The 19,085-nt window shown below is 38.2% G+C and overlaps 1 long non-coding RNA gene across 2 annotated transcripts; it reads right to left on the bottom strand.

The window, feature by feature from the left end:
- Positions 1-352: 352 nt before the first annotated feature.
- On the bottom strand, positions 353-3,265 carry LOC145125344 (uncharacterized). Of its 2 annotated transcripts, none has more exons than XR_013715946.1 (4): positions 3,040-3,265; positions 1,643-2,870; positions 1,428-1,562; positions 353-1,253 (listed from the first exon to the last, which is right to left on the bottom strand). It is a non-coding gene; the product is annotated as an uncharacterized LOC145125344 (long non-coding RNA). The 2 variants fall into 2 exon arrangements; XR_013715945.1 differs by having other exon boundaries at positions 1,643-2,429.
- Between the last annotated feature and the right edge of the window lie 15,820 nt (positions 3,266-19,085).

Below are 19,085 nucleotides of genomic sequence, written 5' to 3'. Positions count from 1 at the left end.
ATAATGTTAGATCCCATATTTAACAATGAAACAGAAAATGCGAAATTATGTTTGGTAAATGAATCTATCTCAAACAAATAAAAAAAAGATATGTAAATGTTTTCTGTATTCAATGGGTTAAAGGAGAGATTACATAAGAACATGAAAAACACTCACCTTTCTCTCTCCACAAAGGTTTCTCTCAATATTCTCTCGTCTCTCAAAATGAAAAGAAAAATGACCCTAGGGAAAATAAAATTTACAGAATAAACTCATAAAACAAATAAGCTCAAATACTTTGTCAAAACTAACTTCATTTGCTAGACATTTAATATCCAACATTTCTCCCCCCCCCCCCCCCCCCCCCCCCCCCCAAATGTTTAGACAAATGAATAGGGTAATTTAGGCTAAGTAAAATAGATTAATTGAAAAAAGGAATGAAAGGGTAATTTTTGAGGAATTAAAGGGATAAATAAAGGGTGAATAAAGGAAGTGGGGCTAAATGATGTGGTTGGGTATTGAAATAACTCGAATCTTCACGTTATAATCTTCAAGTTAAAGCTTTGATACCAATTGTCAAATTGTAGATCCCATATTCAAAAATGAAATGGAAAATGCAAAAAAAAATTGGATTTCAAATATTTTTGTATTCAAAAGAGAAAAAAAAAAGAAAATGACTTATAAGCCCAACCAAGTTTTCAAACCGTTTAAAAACCCAATTATGTTTTGTCTGTTCAAGAAATCCCAATGAACTTAACATTTTGTCTAAAAAACTCAACTAACTTACAATTTCGTTCACTTCTCAATTAGGGTCAACCGGCTAATGAAAGTCAACGAATGACATGTCTGATGACGTGTAATTAAATATCGGAAAATGACTTGTAAGACCAACGAAGTTTCAAAACCGTTCAAAAAACCTCAATCATGTTTTGTTTGTTGAAAAAAACCCAAGGAACTTACGCTTTTGTTCAATTCTCATTAGAGACAACCAGATTTATTAGGTATATAACTAGTTGGCAAATGACATGACATTATATTTAATGACATGAAATAAACAGATTAGAATTGCCTTTTATATATCGATTTAGGGCTTGGAGAAGAGAAAAAATGAACGGCATCAGTCTTCGATATCTTGTAATAGCTACTTCTTATTCCTCCTCTCAGTCGTTGATGTCCAGCTCAAGATCTACAAAGAAGATATTTGATGATGCAAACTCTTGTGGATGTAGACGCCCTTTTCGGATTTGGACATTTCAATGTCTAACATTTGTTCCCTGAATGTTGAGACAAATGAATTGGTTAATTTTCGTCTAGGTAAAAAAGGTTACTGATAAAATGGGTTTGAAAGGGTAATTTTGGTAGGAATTTTTTATATTATTGTTCACGGTAAATGGATAACTGCCTAAAAGATCTCATCCTTTAAAACTCTTTCAACTTTTAATCCTGACCTTAATAACTCTGTATTTACGATTAATTGGAGGTTTCTGCCCTTCCGTCTTCAGGTAGTCCCCACGATTCCCCCTTCTTCTCTCCATGTTCACAGTCGGTCGGTTGTCTCCTTCCCCAACCATTCAATTGGTTTCCTTCAAGAAATGAAAATCGGTTTTATTGAAGAACTGTAATACACTACTGCTAGAAATCAACCAGTTTCTGTTAACTATACCGGATTCCTAGCTCCGCAGAAGACACCTTTCTTGTCACACCCCCAAACCAGAACGGCGAAAACGTTCGGGGGCGGAGGACGTCATGCTCAGTATCATGATCATAGTGAAGAAAGTAAAACATAACCATTATAGATATAATTTAAAAGGTTACATTGTTTCAAAATAATACATGTTTTCCAAATAAATTACATATGATGATAAAATGTAGCAAAAGAATCCACGCCTTAGCGTCTTGACTTCAGAAATCTTGTAGTTACCTGTATTACTGATTACTTGAGAATACGAGTTGTTTTGAAAGAGTATCAGCATAAAGCTGGTGAGTTCATAAGTATTTTATGAAAAATGAATGTTGTTTCCTTAACGTTTGTTACAAGTTTGTTTCTAGAAAATCCAATATTTTCTAAAAGATTTGTTGTAGTCTAAATTGAAACAAGGCTTAGTATGTATAAGTAAATCGTCATACTTATGTGTGTTTTTGTGACATCCCCAAATTCACGGCCAGAAAAGACCGGTTAAATTTATGCTTTTCAAATAATTTCAGAGTAATCCTTTGATTAAAAGAGTTGCGGAATTTGTTCCCAAACAAAAATATGATAAAATAAGATTTACCAAAGCATTTCTTAAAGAAATGTATTTTCATTATATAACAAAACTCGGGATGTCATGTTCCGATATAGACCAAAAGCATAAACGGCACACTATAAGCCTTACAACAGTTATATTCACTACAGGCCTATAATCCAAATATCTTGATAAGTCGTTCAACTTATGCTCTCGCGCCACTACCTGTAATACAAAGAAAACTGAGTGGCTCAGGCTTGGGAGCCTGATGAGCATATAGAGTTTTCAACCCACAATAAATAAATTTATTAATTTCATCAAACAACAATAACCCGATTACTCATTCCCGTTATCCTCACTTTACGTCCCTAAAACAACTATCACAAGGGACCTAGTCTAAGGATTTTCATCTAGGCGACAACACTGCTTTGGGGGTTTCCCAGCAATTTATGTCAAATAAGGCAACCATGTGGGGGATGGAGTACAGCAAATGAACACCCAAGCTCATTAACACCTACAGGTTGCGAGCCTGCCAGTGTTCCACAAGACTATCTAGAAAAGTCTGTGGTCGTCATCCATACTCCGCTAGATGACTGGATCACAATAACATCGAGGCCTCTCATAATTTTATTTCATCACACATCAACGATCTACCCATGTTATACCCTACATATTTGTAGATAAAAATACATATATAGTTTAAATAATTTAAAACATGTATAAAATTCTTCATACAGCATAGATAGCAAGTATACAGATAATATGCACATATAGCACGTAATTTATATAAAATACTTCATAACTATGTGTAAGATAAAAGTAACTACACACTCACTTGGCTAGTTAGTGAAGACTAACTATTGTCGTGACTCCAACCTTAACATTGTTTTCCAACTTATTATCTTGCCGAAACCTTATTTCTAACGTTATAAATTTTAGTCGGAAAATACAACACTTTAGGCTATTTGTACTTGGCCGATGTGCCGGCCAATATGATTTCTCGATCTTTAATATCAAAGTTTTGTCTTTCTAAAGATACCACGTATTTTCTAAAATCTTTAGTTGAGTTTTGGTATGAAGAAAATAATAACGTTGGCTCTTATTTATAGTGTTGTGATATACTCAACAAAACTAACACGTACACCTCAAATTTAATTTAAGATGTACGTACCTACCTCAAATTTAATTTAAGATGTACGTACCTCACTCTTGATTGACACGTATATTTGATTTTGACAAGTATCTTTTCAAATTGCCACGAATAATTTCCGTATATTTTATGTGAGCCACCATTAATAAATTCAAAGTATTTGGATCACCACGTAACTTAATGACTAATCTTGCCATGCATTCCATCCATATCCATATAACCTCATAATTTTGACACCTATTAAAATATATACGAATAATTTTTGTTTGACATACACCTATCCAAGTTTCTCCTTTTTCCAAATAATTTACATATTAATATGTATACTATTTTTTTTTTAACACAACAATTTGTAGAACTTAAGAAATTAACATATTTAAATATACATCTATATGTAACGTTCTTTTTTTATGTTTTCTAATATCATAACTCTATAACTTAACAATATTTTCATATACATTTATATAACTTTACGTCGTGTCTAAATTTAAAATTAACGTAAAAAAAATGGATGTAACATTAAAAAAAAAAATTATGGTTTCACTACTTGAGTTTACCCTTTAATGTATTTAGACCAAATACATCTTATATAATAATTTTCGCTAAGATTATTTATCCTAAATAATTTTTATTTAAAATGATATTTATTTAACTCGTCGATAATTTTATAAAACAATTTATACAAATATTATATACCCATAATATTTGTCCACATAACACGTATATAATAAATAGGTATTTATATAACTTGTAATGCATACGAATAAAATTTTTCCTATTCGAGGATTTTAATTATTTGATAAAATGAATATTTATTATTATTATCCTTTAATGTCTAGCCCCAACTCACGGGTGTTACAGTTTTATATTTAAATAAAACTCATTTGTATAAAGCCTTAGAATCTCCGTGAATTATATTTTTGTTAATATTCCATGTGAGATGTTATAACCATACTAAAGACTAGATGACCTTGTATGCGACGTTCTTCAGGCATCGGAATGTTATGACACTTGTCACCCCAGACCTGCCGGTCTTGCTGTTGTAAGCAGCTTAGGTGCGGGTTTGTCGGACCCAGTATAGATCTATACACAACTATCACGTTCTCCCTCCAGGAGATTTTGATTATAACTAAACGACTTTTCTGTGGTACTTAGAGTACCCCGAAGGAGAATGTCTCACAAATATTCATTAACGAGTTCACATAACGTGTAGTGACATCTTCGTTTTGTAAATCGATAGTGTTACCGCTTTCTTTGTTAAATGAAGTGTTCAAAACTATACCTATTATAGTTTATCAAAAGTGTTGTATGATGGTATGAAACCTTGTTATGCATGTATATGTATTTCAAATAAATGACATTGGAAATACTAAGTGTAAATCTTACACACCTTGCTCAACATGTTACAAGGTGTGAATAACTCTTAAACATGTATTTGACAATTTTACCCTTAATTGTCACTGTTTTAGAATGTTTATAGAAAAATCATCGTAAGTCAGAAACTGAATCCGTAAACTCTGAGTATTTGGAAAACGAGTCTACTGTATCCATAAATTTTCCTATAATTTTTGGTGGTCTCAAACCCGGGTGAAAATGTTCATCTTCACAACCTGGTCCAACTTTGATGCTGCAGTGATAGACAGTTTTGTAAAAATCACCATAAAAATCGTATGGAGATGTGCAAATAGTCATTTTAAAGGTATAAACCTGAACTATTTGTATATGAAACAATTTTGAAAAATATTAAGTTTAAGTTGGGTAAAACAGTTCGTGAACAGGTCACAACTTTTCTGTTGTAAGCTGTTATGTTAAGTTTTAAATATGTTTGGGTGTTTTAACTTGTATCCCCCCCCCCCTAAAAACTAAAGAAAACTTGAAAATGTAGGGTTATGAACTCACCTTATGCGATGATCGCGGTTAGATAACGAGATAGAAACAATAATCTTTGAGTTTAGAAGACATAACGGTAGCCGTATCCTAATATTTTTAACATGTAATACTGTGTAAATATAATGAACTAACATAGGCACGTTTTCATAATTCTAGGTTATAAGCACTTACTATGATTTCTTATGGAAATATCTTAAAGAAATAAAGCTCCGGGATGTGTTTGATCTTTGAATTTTGCAAGGGAAAAGGCTTGGTATTTTAGAGAGAAAAGGAGGTGAATTTTTGTTAACTGGAAATGGGTTTGGAATTGATCTCATATTTGTGTATATATATATGAAGGAATACTGAAGTGAAGTGATAGTGAGTTGATGTTTACATTGGTAAGAGCAATATCTCATTGGGAAAGTAAGTTTCAACCAATCAAGTGGCACACAAGTGGCCAAGTGGGTGAATAAAATAATATAATCCTAAATATTCTCTTAAGAAAATGTGTTCTAACCCTCAATTTGGCATAAAATATGATTTTAGAGGGTCAAAGTTATGAAAAATACGAGTTTGATGGAAATCCCGACGTCAAAAACTCCAAAAATGAAGAAAAGTCTGAAACTGCCCAAAATGAATTCGGAGTCAGGAGCATCCAGAGTCAGGAGCGTTCGGTATCAGTAGCGTCCGGTGTCAGGAGCGTCCGGAGTCAGGAGCGTCCAGAGTCAGAAGCGTCCGGAGTCAGGAGCGTCCAGTGTCAGGAGCGTCCGGAGTCAGGAGCGTCCGAAGTCAGAAATGAATAATGTATTCCAAAATGAGCTTGTTCTTTGGGGTTTTCTCCATCCGTTTTGAGTCGTTTTCAACAAAGGAAGGGATAGGATGATGTCGGTATTTAATACAAACTTGGGAGAGATTTCACATACTTTGAGAGATTTGGGAGAGATTTCACATACTTGGAGAGATTTGGGAGAGATTTCACATACTTAGAGAGATTTACTTTTAGCCATTATCATCTTATAATCTTGTAATGCAAGGCTCGCGAACCCCGTTATGTTTCGTTTATGATTGTTTTAAGTTCCCAAAAGGGTCCATAGTCGTGTTTTGATGCGTTTTACTCCCTTTTTAGTTTTTTTTTTTACATTGCTAAACACATAGATTCTCCTAGACACTTGAACTGTTGACATACAAATGCACATTTTTATACATAGAATAACTTTTAACATACAGGTACTAATTAAGTTTGACCGGTCTGACTTGTTGACTTTGATTTTGACTTGAATTTGACGGTTGTCACATTATCTCCCCGTTAGAAGGAATTTCGTCCCGAAATTTTCATTTTGAGTGGGACCTCAAGGGTTGGGGAATAGATGTGGGTACTTTTGTTTCATTTGGTCCTCACGTTCCCATGTAAATTTGGGTCCTCGCTTGGCATTCAAGCGGACCTTTACGATGGGAATGCGGCTTTGTTTCGTCGATTTGACCTCTCGGTCCATGATTTCAATAGGTTCCTCTACAAAGTGGAGGTTCTCGTTGATCTCAATTTCTTCCAAATGAATGACGAGGGTCTCATCAGACAAACATTTCTTCAGGTTTGACACATGAAAGTTAGGATGAACGTGATTGAGTTCCTGTGGTAATCGTAGCTTGTATGCCACCGGGCCAATCCTGGCGAGGATTTTGAATGGTCCGATATACCTTGGATTTAGTTTCCCACGTTTTCCGAAACGTATTAATCCCTTCTAAGGTGATACTTTTAGAAGTACTCGATCTCCAACTTGGAACTCCAAAGGTTTTCGTCTCTTATCCGCGTAGCTCTTTTGTCAGTCTTGCGAAGCCTTCATCCGCTCTCGAATTTGGACGATCTTCTCGGTTGTTTCCCTTATGATCTCCAGACCAGTGAGTGCGATGTTAGGGACTTTCCCTCTTGCTAGTTGCGTATCGCCCACCTCAACCCAGCACAGGGGTGATCTGCACTTACGGCCATAGAGGGCTTCGAACGGAGCAACTTTGATTCTAGTGTGATAACTATTATTGTAGGAAAACTCAATAAGAGGTAAATGAGTATCCCAAGCTTTACAAAAGTCTATCACACAAGCTCTTAGCATGTCCTCTAACGTTTGAATGGTTCTTTCACTCTGTCCGTCCGTTTGTGGGTGGTAGGCTGTGCTCATGTCCAGCCTAGTCCCCATAGCTTTCTGCAGTGACTGCCAGAATCGTGATGTGAATCTACTATCTCTGTCGGAGATAATGGATATCGGTACTCCGTGAAGGCGCACTATTTCTCTAATGTAGATCCTTGTCAGCTTCTCCATTTTTTCTGTCTCTTTTATTGGTAGGAAGTGTGCGGATTTGGTTAATCTGTCGACGATTAACCAGATGGTGTCAAGTCCACCCGTGGTCTTAGGTAACTTGGTAATGAAATCCATCATAATCCGCTCCCACTTCCACTCGGGTATCTCTGGTTGTTGAAGTAGTCCCGAGGGCTTTTGATATTCTACCTTAACCTTGGCACAAGTCAGGCACTTGCCCACTAAGGTAGCTATTTCAGCTTTCATGTTCGGCCACCAATACATCTTCTTGAGGTCTAAGTACATCTTGTCTGAGCTGGGATGCACGGAGTAGCGAGTTTTATGAGCTTCGTTCATGACAACGTCCCTGAATCCACCAAATTTTGGTGTCCAGATCCGGTTCATGAGACAACGAACTTTGTCATCCCTGAATTCAAGATTCTTGTCCATTCCTCTCAATGCTTCACCTGTCATGTTCTCTGGCTTCAAGGCTTCTTCCTGAGCTTCCTTGATTTGTGCGGACAAGTGTGAGTGGATGGTCATGCTTAATGCCTTTACTCGGCGGCCCGAGTACTCATTTCTGCTTAAAGCGTCTGCAACCACGTTCGCTTTTCCGGGGTGATAACGAATCTCACATTCGTAATCATTTAGCAATTCCACCCATCGTCTTTGTCTCATGTTGAGTTCCTTCTGATTGAGGATATGCTGGAGGCTTTTGTGGTCGGTGAAGATCGTGCACTTGGTGCCGTAAAGGTAATGCCTCCAGATTTTTAGGGCGAAAACTACTGCTCCCAATTCAAGGTCGTGTGTCGTGTAGTTTACCTCGTGTGTCTTCAGTTGTCTTGAGGTGTAGGCAATGACTTTTCCTCGTTGCATTAACACACACCCTAGACCTTTGTTTGATGCATCGCAGTAAACCACAAAGTCTTCGGTTCCATCCGGTAGGGACAAGATCGGAGCACTGCACAGAGTTCGTTTTAGCGTTTTGAATGCAGCCTCTTGCTTATCTCCCCAGAAGAACGTCACTCCTTTTTGAGTCAGGGTTGTGAGTGGTTTTGCGATTTTGGAGAAGTTTTGAATGAATCTTCGATAGTAACCGGCGAGTCCTAAAAATTGTCGGATTTCGGAGGGTGTTCTTGGTGCTGCCCAACTTTCGATTGCCTTGATCTTTGAAGGGTCCACATGTATCCCTTCCTTGCTGACTACATGTCCAAGGAAATTCACTTCTCGGATCCAGAACTCGCACTTTGAGAATTTCGCGTACAATTTCTCTGCCCTCAACGTCTCTAGGACTTGACGTAAATGCTGGCTGTGTTCTTCCTTACTTCGGGAGTAGACTAGTATATCATCGATGAAAACAATCAAGAACTTGTCTAAGTAAGGTCGACACACCCGATTCATCAGATCCATAAACGTTGCGGGTGCATTTGTTAAGCCGAAAGGCATCACTACAAATTCGTAGTGACCGTAGCACGTTCTGAAAGCTGTCTTGGGAATATCCTCCTCTTGAACTCGTAGTTGATGGTACCCAGATCTGAGGTCAATATTCGAGAAGAAACTTGCCCCTTGAAGCTGGTCGAAGAGGTCATTGATTCGAGGCAAAGGGTATCGGTTTTTAATGGTCAGTTTGTTTAGTTCGCGGTAGTCAATGCACATACGGAACGATCCGTCCTTTTTCTTGACGAACAAAACCGGTGCTCCCCAAGGTGAGAAGCTTGGTCTAATGAAACCTTTTCTTAGTAGTTCGTTCAATTGACTGGACAATTCCTGCATTTCGGCTGGGGCTAGACGATAAGGTGACTTGGCTACGGGGGTAGCTCCAGGAATTAAGTCGATTTGGAATTCGACTTGTCTAGCAGGGGGCACTCCTGGGAGGTCTTCCTGGAATACATCAGGGAAATCACAGACCTCCGGAATGTCCTTGATGTCTTTCACTCCTTGATCCTTATCTACGACGTGGGATAGGAAGGCGTGGTACTCCTTGCGGAGATACTTTTGAGCCTTGACACAAGAGATGATCTGAAACTTTGAGCTAGATTTGTCGCCATAAACGACGAGGGTTTCGCCACTTGGTAGATTAAGGCGAATGGGCTTTTCGTGACATAGGATCTCAGCATGGTGAGGGCATATCCAATCCATGCCAATGATCACATCAAAGCTTTTTATGGTGACCGGCATCAGGTCAATTTGGAAAGAGTGATTGTTTAAGGTGAGGGTACACCCGGTGTAAATATCGTTAGTGTTCTCTGTTTTTCCGTTAGCCATTTCTACAGTGAATGTGTCTTTTAGTGTTTGTGGTGTTTGATTCAGCAGGCGTTTAAATTGGTGGCTCACGAAGCTTTTCTCCGCGCCACTATCGAAAAGAATGCATGCGTAGGTATTGTTGAGGAGAAACGTACCGGTAACCATAGTTGGATCTGCGACGGCTTCCTCATGACCTATCGCCAGAACTCTGCCCACTTCGCCGGGGTTGGGGTTTCTTGCCTTCGGTCAGTTACGTTTGAGGTGTCCTGCTTCTCCACATCCATAGCAGGTTCGGCTTGCTCCGGCGTTGGCAGCTTGTGCGTTCGATTATATTGGAGTCCTACAAAATCGGGCGGTATGCCCCTTTTTGTTACAGTTAGTACAATGCATTTCACGGCATGCACCGTTGTGGTGGTAGCTGCATTTGTTGCACTTGGGCAGGTTCCCGGCGTATTGCCTTATCGGAGTGGGGTTGGCAGTGGTTGTGGCAGCGTGCACAGCAACCACTTGTTGTTTCTTGGCAGGGTCTTGAGTAGGTTGGCTTTTCTTCTTATCCCACAATTTTTTTTGTTGTTTCCCCCTTTTGCTTTCTCGGAGGTGGTTGTTACAGTGCCATGGTTGGCGTTATGGTCAATGAGTTGTTGTGCCAGTTCCTTGGCACTGTCAAAGGTAATTGGCTTTGACGCCAATACGTGTCCTTGGACTTCGGGAGAGAGTCACCATATGTACCTTTCCACCTTCTTACTTTCCGTCGGAACCATTCCGGGGCACAACATGGCCAGATCACTGAACCTTGAGGTGTAAGACAGGATGTCAGAGCCCGTCATTTTGAGACCCCAAAATTCTTCTTCCGGGTTCTGTATCTCACCCCTGGGGCAGTACTCCTTCATCAACATGGTTTTTAAATCTTCCCATGTTATTGCATTAGTCACCGGGAGTGTTAGCGTTTTGATGTGGCCCTTCCACCAGGTGAGGGCTCTTTCGGAGAATGTGCATACAGCAAATTTAACCTTGTTTGCTTCAAGGCATGCACATATTTCGAAGATAGTCTCGGTTTTCTCGAACCATTGCAGTAAGGCTATAACACCTCCACTTCCGTTGAAGGTTTTGGGCTTGCCGTTTGTAAAGTATTTGTAGGTACCCTCTCTCGAGCGTCCCTGACCGTCCCCGTTGTTAGAATTCGAGGCACCACTACCCGCACCACCAGAATTAGTGGGGTTGATTTGAGCTATCGCGGCTGCTACTGTGGCCGCCACCGCAACCTGAAACATGGTTGGGTCTAACTGAGGAGGTGGTGGTGGGGGTGGTGCAGTCCCAGCTGCGCCGCTGCGTCTAGGATTTCTACGAGGTGGCATTTTCTGCCATTATCAAGAATGAAAAGACAATAAGTCTTTGATACAAGTCGAGTGTTAAACTAAACATTATTAGTTCTTTATATGCATCATGATTCCGACTTGTAAGAATGTTGTAAGAATCCACTCATACCAGAAGTCTATAAATAATGAAATATAGACTTTATGAATTTCGATAGTATTGGTTCTCATGAAATGTCTGTGGTAGTATCCATACCGAGTCCACCCAACAATCGCTCAATGTACAATATTTATATGTAATCAAGATTTAATAAACTTTCGAATCTAATGGGTCTGCCCTGGGCCCACAACCAAACAAGGAAAAGGATCCAACCGGAACCACCATTTCTAGGTCGACATGGTCTCAATTAAATATAACTTTGATTTATACCTCGGGCGATCATAAGTTGGCCACCAGTAAATTTTTATCTGAAAATAGTTCATGTTATGAATTTGATGTAGTGTTCCCAATAAAACAAATAGCGTCAATATCATTGATATAACTTATTATACAATACTTGGGAAAATTTGACCCTACTTGGGGTCTATGCTACATCAATGTACGAAAAATTTTGACCGCCTAACAGATCTCGGAAGTGTAAACACTTAAATCGCGAGATCGGACATAAAATACTAGAAAATAATAGTAATATTTATCTGCAAACTAGATTAAACTGGAGCGAGCAGTGCAATACTACTTGCGGCGGTTGAAGCTCTGAGGATTACGAAGTGTAGACACGAAGTTCCTCATTTCAGCTCGGGATTCCACCGCTTGGTGCTCTGCTTCTGCCAGACGTCCTTCTAGTGTGGCTCGGTGTTCTCGGAGTTCTTGTACTTCAGCTCGGATTGCAGCCATTTCCCGTCGAAGAAGCTCGGTACGGTCTCGAGTCCGATCGTGTTCATCATCCAAACGGCGAATGTGAACGGAGTTAACTTGGCTGGTTGCGCCAACTTCCATGAGGTGGCGAGTGTTTACCCTTGTTTGCTCCTCGTGGTGTGCGACACAGCGAACGGCTGACCCTCCTCTACTGAGGTCGTAGAAACTTCGTTCCATGCCATAGGGAGGTCGTTGACCTTGCTCTCGGCTCCATAGATGTATAGTCTCGGCCCATTGGGGTGTCGGGTCCTGGAAATGTTGTGGAGGGATAGGGGCAGGGTGTGGATTGTAAACTTCGGGTTCGGAGTCAGTTCCATCTGAGTCTTCTTCTTCTTCTTCACCGCCTACTGATTCTTCCTCTTCCATGGGTTCCTCATCTTCCATGGGTTCCTCTTCAGGATCTTCCTCTGGGTCTTCCGCAATCTAGCCGGCATTCCCTTGGTTGGGGAAATAGGGATCACCCGGCAAATGAAATCCTGCCATCGTACCTGTGCGAGAATAGGGATAAGGAGGGATGTCGCGAGAAACTTTGGGAATAAGAAGTTAATTATTGCAGTTGTGATTATTATGGCTTTTTGTGTTAAAATACTCCTATAGTATTTTTAAGTTTGATTCTTGAAATCTTTGGTAAGTTGCAGACTTGTTGCTCACCATGATCCTTCTTCGTCATACATTGGTCCTACCTTGGCTAAATATAGTTGATCAGGCTATATTCATCCAACATCTGACTACATACCCCGAAGCTGGACCATGGTGTCCAACTTGTCTTAATACTTTTATGATACTGAATTGATGAGTGCGGTTGTATGTGTACTTTTTATAAAAATACAAATTTTTATTTTTAAAAGTACTTTTGAAAAGCTACGTCAGAGAATTTGTCCAGTTGTGTTTATAGTTTGTATATCTTATGCGGTTCGATATACTCAGTTCACTATAAACAAAGCTCTGATACCAATCTATCACACCCCCAAACCAGAACGGCAGAAACGTTCGGGGGCGGAGGACGTCATGCTCAGTATCATAATCATAGTGAAGAAAGTAAAACATAACCACCATAGATATAATTTAAAAGGTTACATTGTTTCAAAATAATACATGTTTTCCAAATAAATTACATATGATGATAAAATGTAGCAAAAGAATCCATGCCTTAGCGTCTTGACTTCAGAAATCTTGTAGTTACCTATATTACTGATTACCTGAGAATACAAGTTGTTTTGAAAGAGTATCAACATAAAGCTGGTGAGTTCATAAGTATTTTATGAAAAATGAATGGTGTTTCCTTAACGTTTGTTACAAGTTTGTTTCCAGAAAATCCAATATTTTCTAAAAGATTTGTTGTAGTCTAAATTGAAACAAGGCTTAGTATGTATAAGTAAATCGTCATACTTATGTGTGTGTTTTATATTTAAATAAAACTCCTTTGTATAAAGCCTTAGAATTTCCGTGAATTATATGTTTTGTTAATATTCCATGTGAGATGTTATAACCATACTAAAGACTAGATGGCCTTGTATGCGACGTTCTTCAGGCATCGGAATGTTATGACACTTGTCACCCCAGACCTGTCGGTCTAGCTGTTGCAAGCAACTTAGGTGCGGGTTTGTCGGACCCAGTATAGATCTATACACAGCTATCACGTTCTCCCTCCAGGAGATTCTGATTATAACTAAAGGACTTTTTTGTGGTACTTAGAGTACCCCGAAGGAGAATGTCTCACAAATATTCATTAACGAGTTCACATAGCGTGTAGTGAAATATTCATTTTGTAAATCGATAGTGTTACCGCTTTCTTTGTTAAATGAAGTGTTCAAAACTAAACTTATTATAGTTTATCAAAAGTGTTGTATGATGGTATGAAACCTTGTTATGCATGTATATGTATTTCAAATAAATGACATTGGGAATACTAAGTGTAAATCTTACACACCTTGCTCAACATGTTACAAGGTGTGAATAACTCTTAAACATGTATTTGACAATTTTACCCTTAGCTGTCACTGTTTTAGAATATTTATAGAAAAATCATCGTAAGTCGAAAACTGAATCCGTAAACTCTGAGTATTTGGAAAAAGAGTCTACTGTATCCATAAATGTTCCTATAATTTTTGGTGGTCTCAAACCAGGGTGAAAATGTTCATCTTCACAACCTGGTCCGACTTTGATGTTGCAGTGACAGACAGTTTTGTAAAAATCACCATAAATTGTAGAAAAATCGTATGGAGATGTGCAAATAGTCATTTTAAAGGTATAAACCTGAGCTATTTGAATATGAAACATTTTTGAAAAATATTAAGTTTAAGTTGGGTAAAACAGTTCGTGAACAGGTCATAACTTTTCTGTTGTAAGCTGTTATGTTAAGTTTTAAATATGTTTTGGTGTTTTAACTTGTATTCCCCCCCCCCCCCTACAAAACTAAAGAAAACTTGAAAATGTTGGATTATGAACTCACCTTATGTGATGATCTCGGTTAGATAACGAGATAGAAACAATAATCTTTGAGTTTAGAATACGTAACGGTAGCCGTATCCTAATATTTTTAACATGTAATAATGTGTAAATATAATGAACTAACATAGGCATGTTTTCATAATTCTAGGTTATAAGCACTTACTATGATTTCTTATGGAAATATCTTGAAGAAATAAAGCTCCGGGATGTGTTTGCTCTTTGAATTTTGCAAGGGAAAAGGCTTGGTATTTTAGAGAGAAAAGGAGGTGAATTTTTGTTAACTGGAAATGGGTTTGGAATTGATCTCATATTTGTGTATATATATATATGAAGGAATATTGAAGTGAAGTGATAGTGAGTTGATGTTTACATTGGTAAGAGCAATATCTCATTGGGAAAGTAAGTTTCAACCAATCAAGTGGCACACAAGTGGCCAAGTGGGTGAATAAAATAATATAATTTTAAACATTCTCTTAAGAAAATGTGTTCTAACCCTCAATTTGGCATAAAATATGATTTTAGAGGGTCAAAGTTATGAAAAATACGAGTTTGATGGAAATCCCGACGTCAAAAACTCCAAAAATGAAGAAAAGTCTGAAACTGCCCAAAATGAATTCGGAGTCAGGAGCGTCCGGTGTCAGGAGCGCCCGGTGTCAGGAGCGTCCGAAGTCAGGAGCGTCCGGTGTCAGGAGCGTCTGGAGTCAGGAGCGTCCGGACCAAGAAGAGAGGCTCTGGAAATGAATAGTGTATTCCAAAATGAGCTTGTTCTTTTGGGTTTTCTCCATCTGTTTTGAGCCGTTTTCAACAAAGGAAGGGATAGGATGATGTCAATATTTAATACAAAGTTGGGAGAGATTTCACATACTTGGAGAGATTTCATATACCTGGAGAGATTTGGGAGAGATTTCACATACTTAGAGAGATTTGGGAGAGATTTCACATACTTGGAGAGATTTACTTTTAGCCATTATCATCTTAAAATCTTGTAATGCAAGGCTCGCGAACCCCGTTATGTTTCGTTTATGATTGTTTTAAGTTCCCAAAAGGGTCCATAGTCGTGTTTTGATGCGTTTTACTCCTTTTTTTTTTTACATTGCTAAACACATAGATTCTCCGAGACACTTGAACTCTTGACATATAAAGTCACATTTTTATACATAGAATAAATTTTAACATACAAGTAGTAATTAAGTTTGACCGGTTTGACTTGTTGACTTTGACTTTGACTTGAATTTGACGGTTGTCACTTTTCTTCTCCACGTTCGCAAGTCTCCGCTCTTCTAAATCGTCTAGGTGGTTACCATAGGCGACTATATAATCTCAGGTAGATAACCGACCTTGCTTACTGAAAATTGAAGATTGATTGCAGGTAAGGGCTTGAACCCTAATTTCATTGTTGCCAACTTGATAAGGTAATTTAAAGCCAAAATAGGACGAGGGTTAATGTCTTAACTCTTAAGACATTAAGTCATGTTTTTTTGGCTTCACTAGATAAGAATATCATTTTTATTGGGTAACTATTTAATCTCATTTAGGTAAGTCTTTTATTCTTTAATGAGTTGTATGAGTTAAGTCCTTTCTCTGGAGAGTTATACATAAGTGCTTATTTTTTACTAAAACAAACATGTTAGAGGTAAAAAAAAAATCCTATTTTCTTCCTATAATGAAATGTAGGCGTATCTTTCTTCAAAAATTTTTTTTGTATAAACTGGTAATTGGTAAATATTCTTAATATATAATAATATTATTTTCATACATTGTGCGCTTTAAAGAAGGGCAAAGAAGTCGTACCTTTTTGTAAGTTGTAACAAGCTTAAAGTATTCACTGCAAAATAACATGCATTATGATTGTGTATAAATATTTATTTAAAGACCAACTTTGTTGATCTATAAGCTAATGACTTTACCTTTCAAATTAAGTTGCTAGAAATATTCATTCCATCGATACTCTAAAGAGTCAAGACAGTAAATCATTTAGCAATTTATTTTTCATATATCAATGTGCTAAGCATCCACTTTAGCCACTTATTTTACTATTTTAGACAAGGGTAATATGGCAATGAAAAAAAAATAAATAAAGAGCAACTATTTAGTGGAGGTCTGGAGGCTAATTTTGGAATTTTGCTTTGTTTTAAGTTTGTTACACACTTAAAACAAGTAAAGAGCATCCACTTTAGGAACTTAAAACATATGTTTTGAAAAAAAAATAACTTATGTAATTTTCTTATAATTAGGTTGCTTCTAAAAATAAGGATAATGATGGTGTTGAATATATATATATATATATATATATATATATATATATATATATATATATATATATATATATATATATATATATATATATATATATATGAGGAAAAGGATGTGGAAGATAGTGAAGGACGTGACAATGTATGATTTAAATTATTTATCTTTTTGTGTTGTTATATATTTTGTTAATCTTTTTATGTTTCTTATTGTTGTCTTTGATTTATTCAAATAGGTTGGTTATGTTGAATGTGAAGCCACAACTGGTCAAAAATGGCAGGAACACTGTGAAGTTGTGAAGCCACAATTGTTGAATGTGAAGCCACAATTGTTGAATGTGAAGTTTTTTCAAAGGTTGGCTGAAGACCCGGTTGTGTTTTTTGACTACTTCTGATTTCCATCTCTATATAAGAGATTCATCTGTATTTGTAAAACTTGTATCTAGTGTAACACAGAAAGAGTGCAGATTAGCACCAAGAAATATAAATTCCTAGTTACCGGTGGACGTAGGTCAGAGAAGGACCGAACCACGTTAAATCCCTCATGTTCATCCTTGTGTTCTTGTTTTTCGTGAGCTGTGTGTGTGTTTAGAGTCGTGTGTTAAGTGTCTCGATCCTAACAAGTGGTATCAGAGCAAGGTTTTAGCTCCAGAAGGTGATTTTCAGTTTTTTGGTCGAAATTTTTTTTCGTCAAAAACGATTTTGGTGTATACCGTTGGAAAGGTCTCGTTCCGAAGATTCCGAAAATATTTTTTTCTGAATTTTTTGACCACCGGAAGACGTCCAAATCGCCGGTCAAAGGTTTGCCGGAATAGTGACCGGAAAAACCAGTTTTGCCGGAGAAGACGACACTGTAGACCGGAGTTCCGCCGGAGAAGACGACACTGTAGACCGGAGTTCCGCCGGAGAAGACGACACTGTAGCAACACTGTAGCAGATTTGAAAAATTTGCAATTTGGCCCCTGAATTTCCAGAAAATTGCAAGATAGGTCATTGTTCTTTCAGAAAATGGCAGAAAGCAGTAAGCTTCAGATTGAGAAGTTTGATGGGAAAGATTTTGGTTGGTGGAAGATGCAAATTGAAGATTTGCTCGTGCATAAAGACTTGGACGCAGTTTTAGGTGAAAAACCGGAGGCGATGACACAGGCAAACTGGGAGACTTTGGATAAGAAGGCCAAGGCATTTATTAGACTGACGTTGTCAAAGGATGTTGCCTTCAACATTTTGAAGGAGACCTCGGCAAAGGGAATCATGGAGGCATTGTCTAATATGTACGAGAAGCCGTCGGCAGCAAATAAAGTCTTCCTGATTCGGGAACTAGTCAACACGAGGATGAGGGAAGGAAGTTCAGTTACAGTACACATCAACAATTTGAACTCGATTTTATCCAGACTTGGGTCAGTGGGAATAAAATTTGAGGACGAAGTTCAAGCTTTACTACTGTTATCATCATTACCTGACAGTTGGTCCGGAACAGTTACAGCCGTTACTAGTTCCGCAGGATCGAAAGAGCTCACTTTTGAGGGAATTCGGGATTTAATTCTAGGCGAAGACGTCAGACGAAGAAATTCCGGGGAATCATCAAGTGAACAATTGAATGCGGTCAGAGGTAGAAGAAATAACAGAGGTAGTGGAAGCGGGAACAGCAGAAGGAGTCAGTCGAGGACTCGAAATGATGTGACTTGTTGGAACTGTAAAGAGGTTGGACATTTCAGGAATCAATGTCCAAAAGACAAGAAAGAAGTTAACGTTGCAGTAGACCATTCAGATGATGATGTTTTGATCTGTAGTGTGGAGAGCAATGTGGATTCCTTGGTTATGGATTCGGGTGCTTCATTTCACGCTACCCACAGCCGTGAAGCACTGCAGAATCTAAAAGAAGGAGATTTTGGTAAGGTAAGACTGGCGAACGATAAGGTTCTTGATGTGACGAGCATAGGTGACTTAGTTTTGAAGACTCCAGTTGGTCCATGGACTTTGAAGGATGTCCGGGTAATTCCAAGTCTGAAGAAACAATTGATTTCTGTTGGGCAGTTGGATGAACAGGGACACGAGGTTAAGTTCAGGAATGGGCAGTGGAAGGTTGTCAAAGGAAATCTTGTGATAGCTCGTGGACATAAGAAGGGTTCGTTATATATGGTCAGATTACCATCTGAGGGAGTAACCGTCCCAGTTCAGAAGAAAAACAAAATCCGGTTCATAGAGTCTCGTGGACAGAAGAAGGTTTGCTTTGCAGATGGCAAACCCAGAGTCACAGGTCAGATTCAGGTTGAACGTGTTTGGAACGGTTCAGAAAAACCAGTCAAGGGCATTCATAGCAGTGGGAGCAAGGGTTGTGCTTCAGCTAGAATACCCAGAACACAGTGGGTTAAGAGAACCAGTATTCCATCTGTAAAAG

The sequence above is a fragment of the Lactuca virosa genome, chromosome 7 (assembly GCF_052849685.1).
Source record: "Lactuca virosa cultivar CGN04683 chromosome 7, Lactuca_virosa_CGN04683_v6, whole genome shotgun sequence".
Lineage (NCBI taxonomy): Eukaryota > Viridiplantae > Streptophyta > Magnoliopsida > Asterales > Asteraceae > Lactuca > Lactuca virosa.
This window is presented reverse-complemented; position numbering and strand designations above follow the sequence as displayed.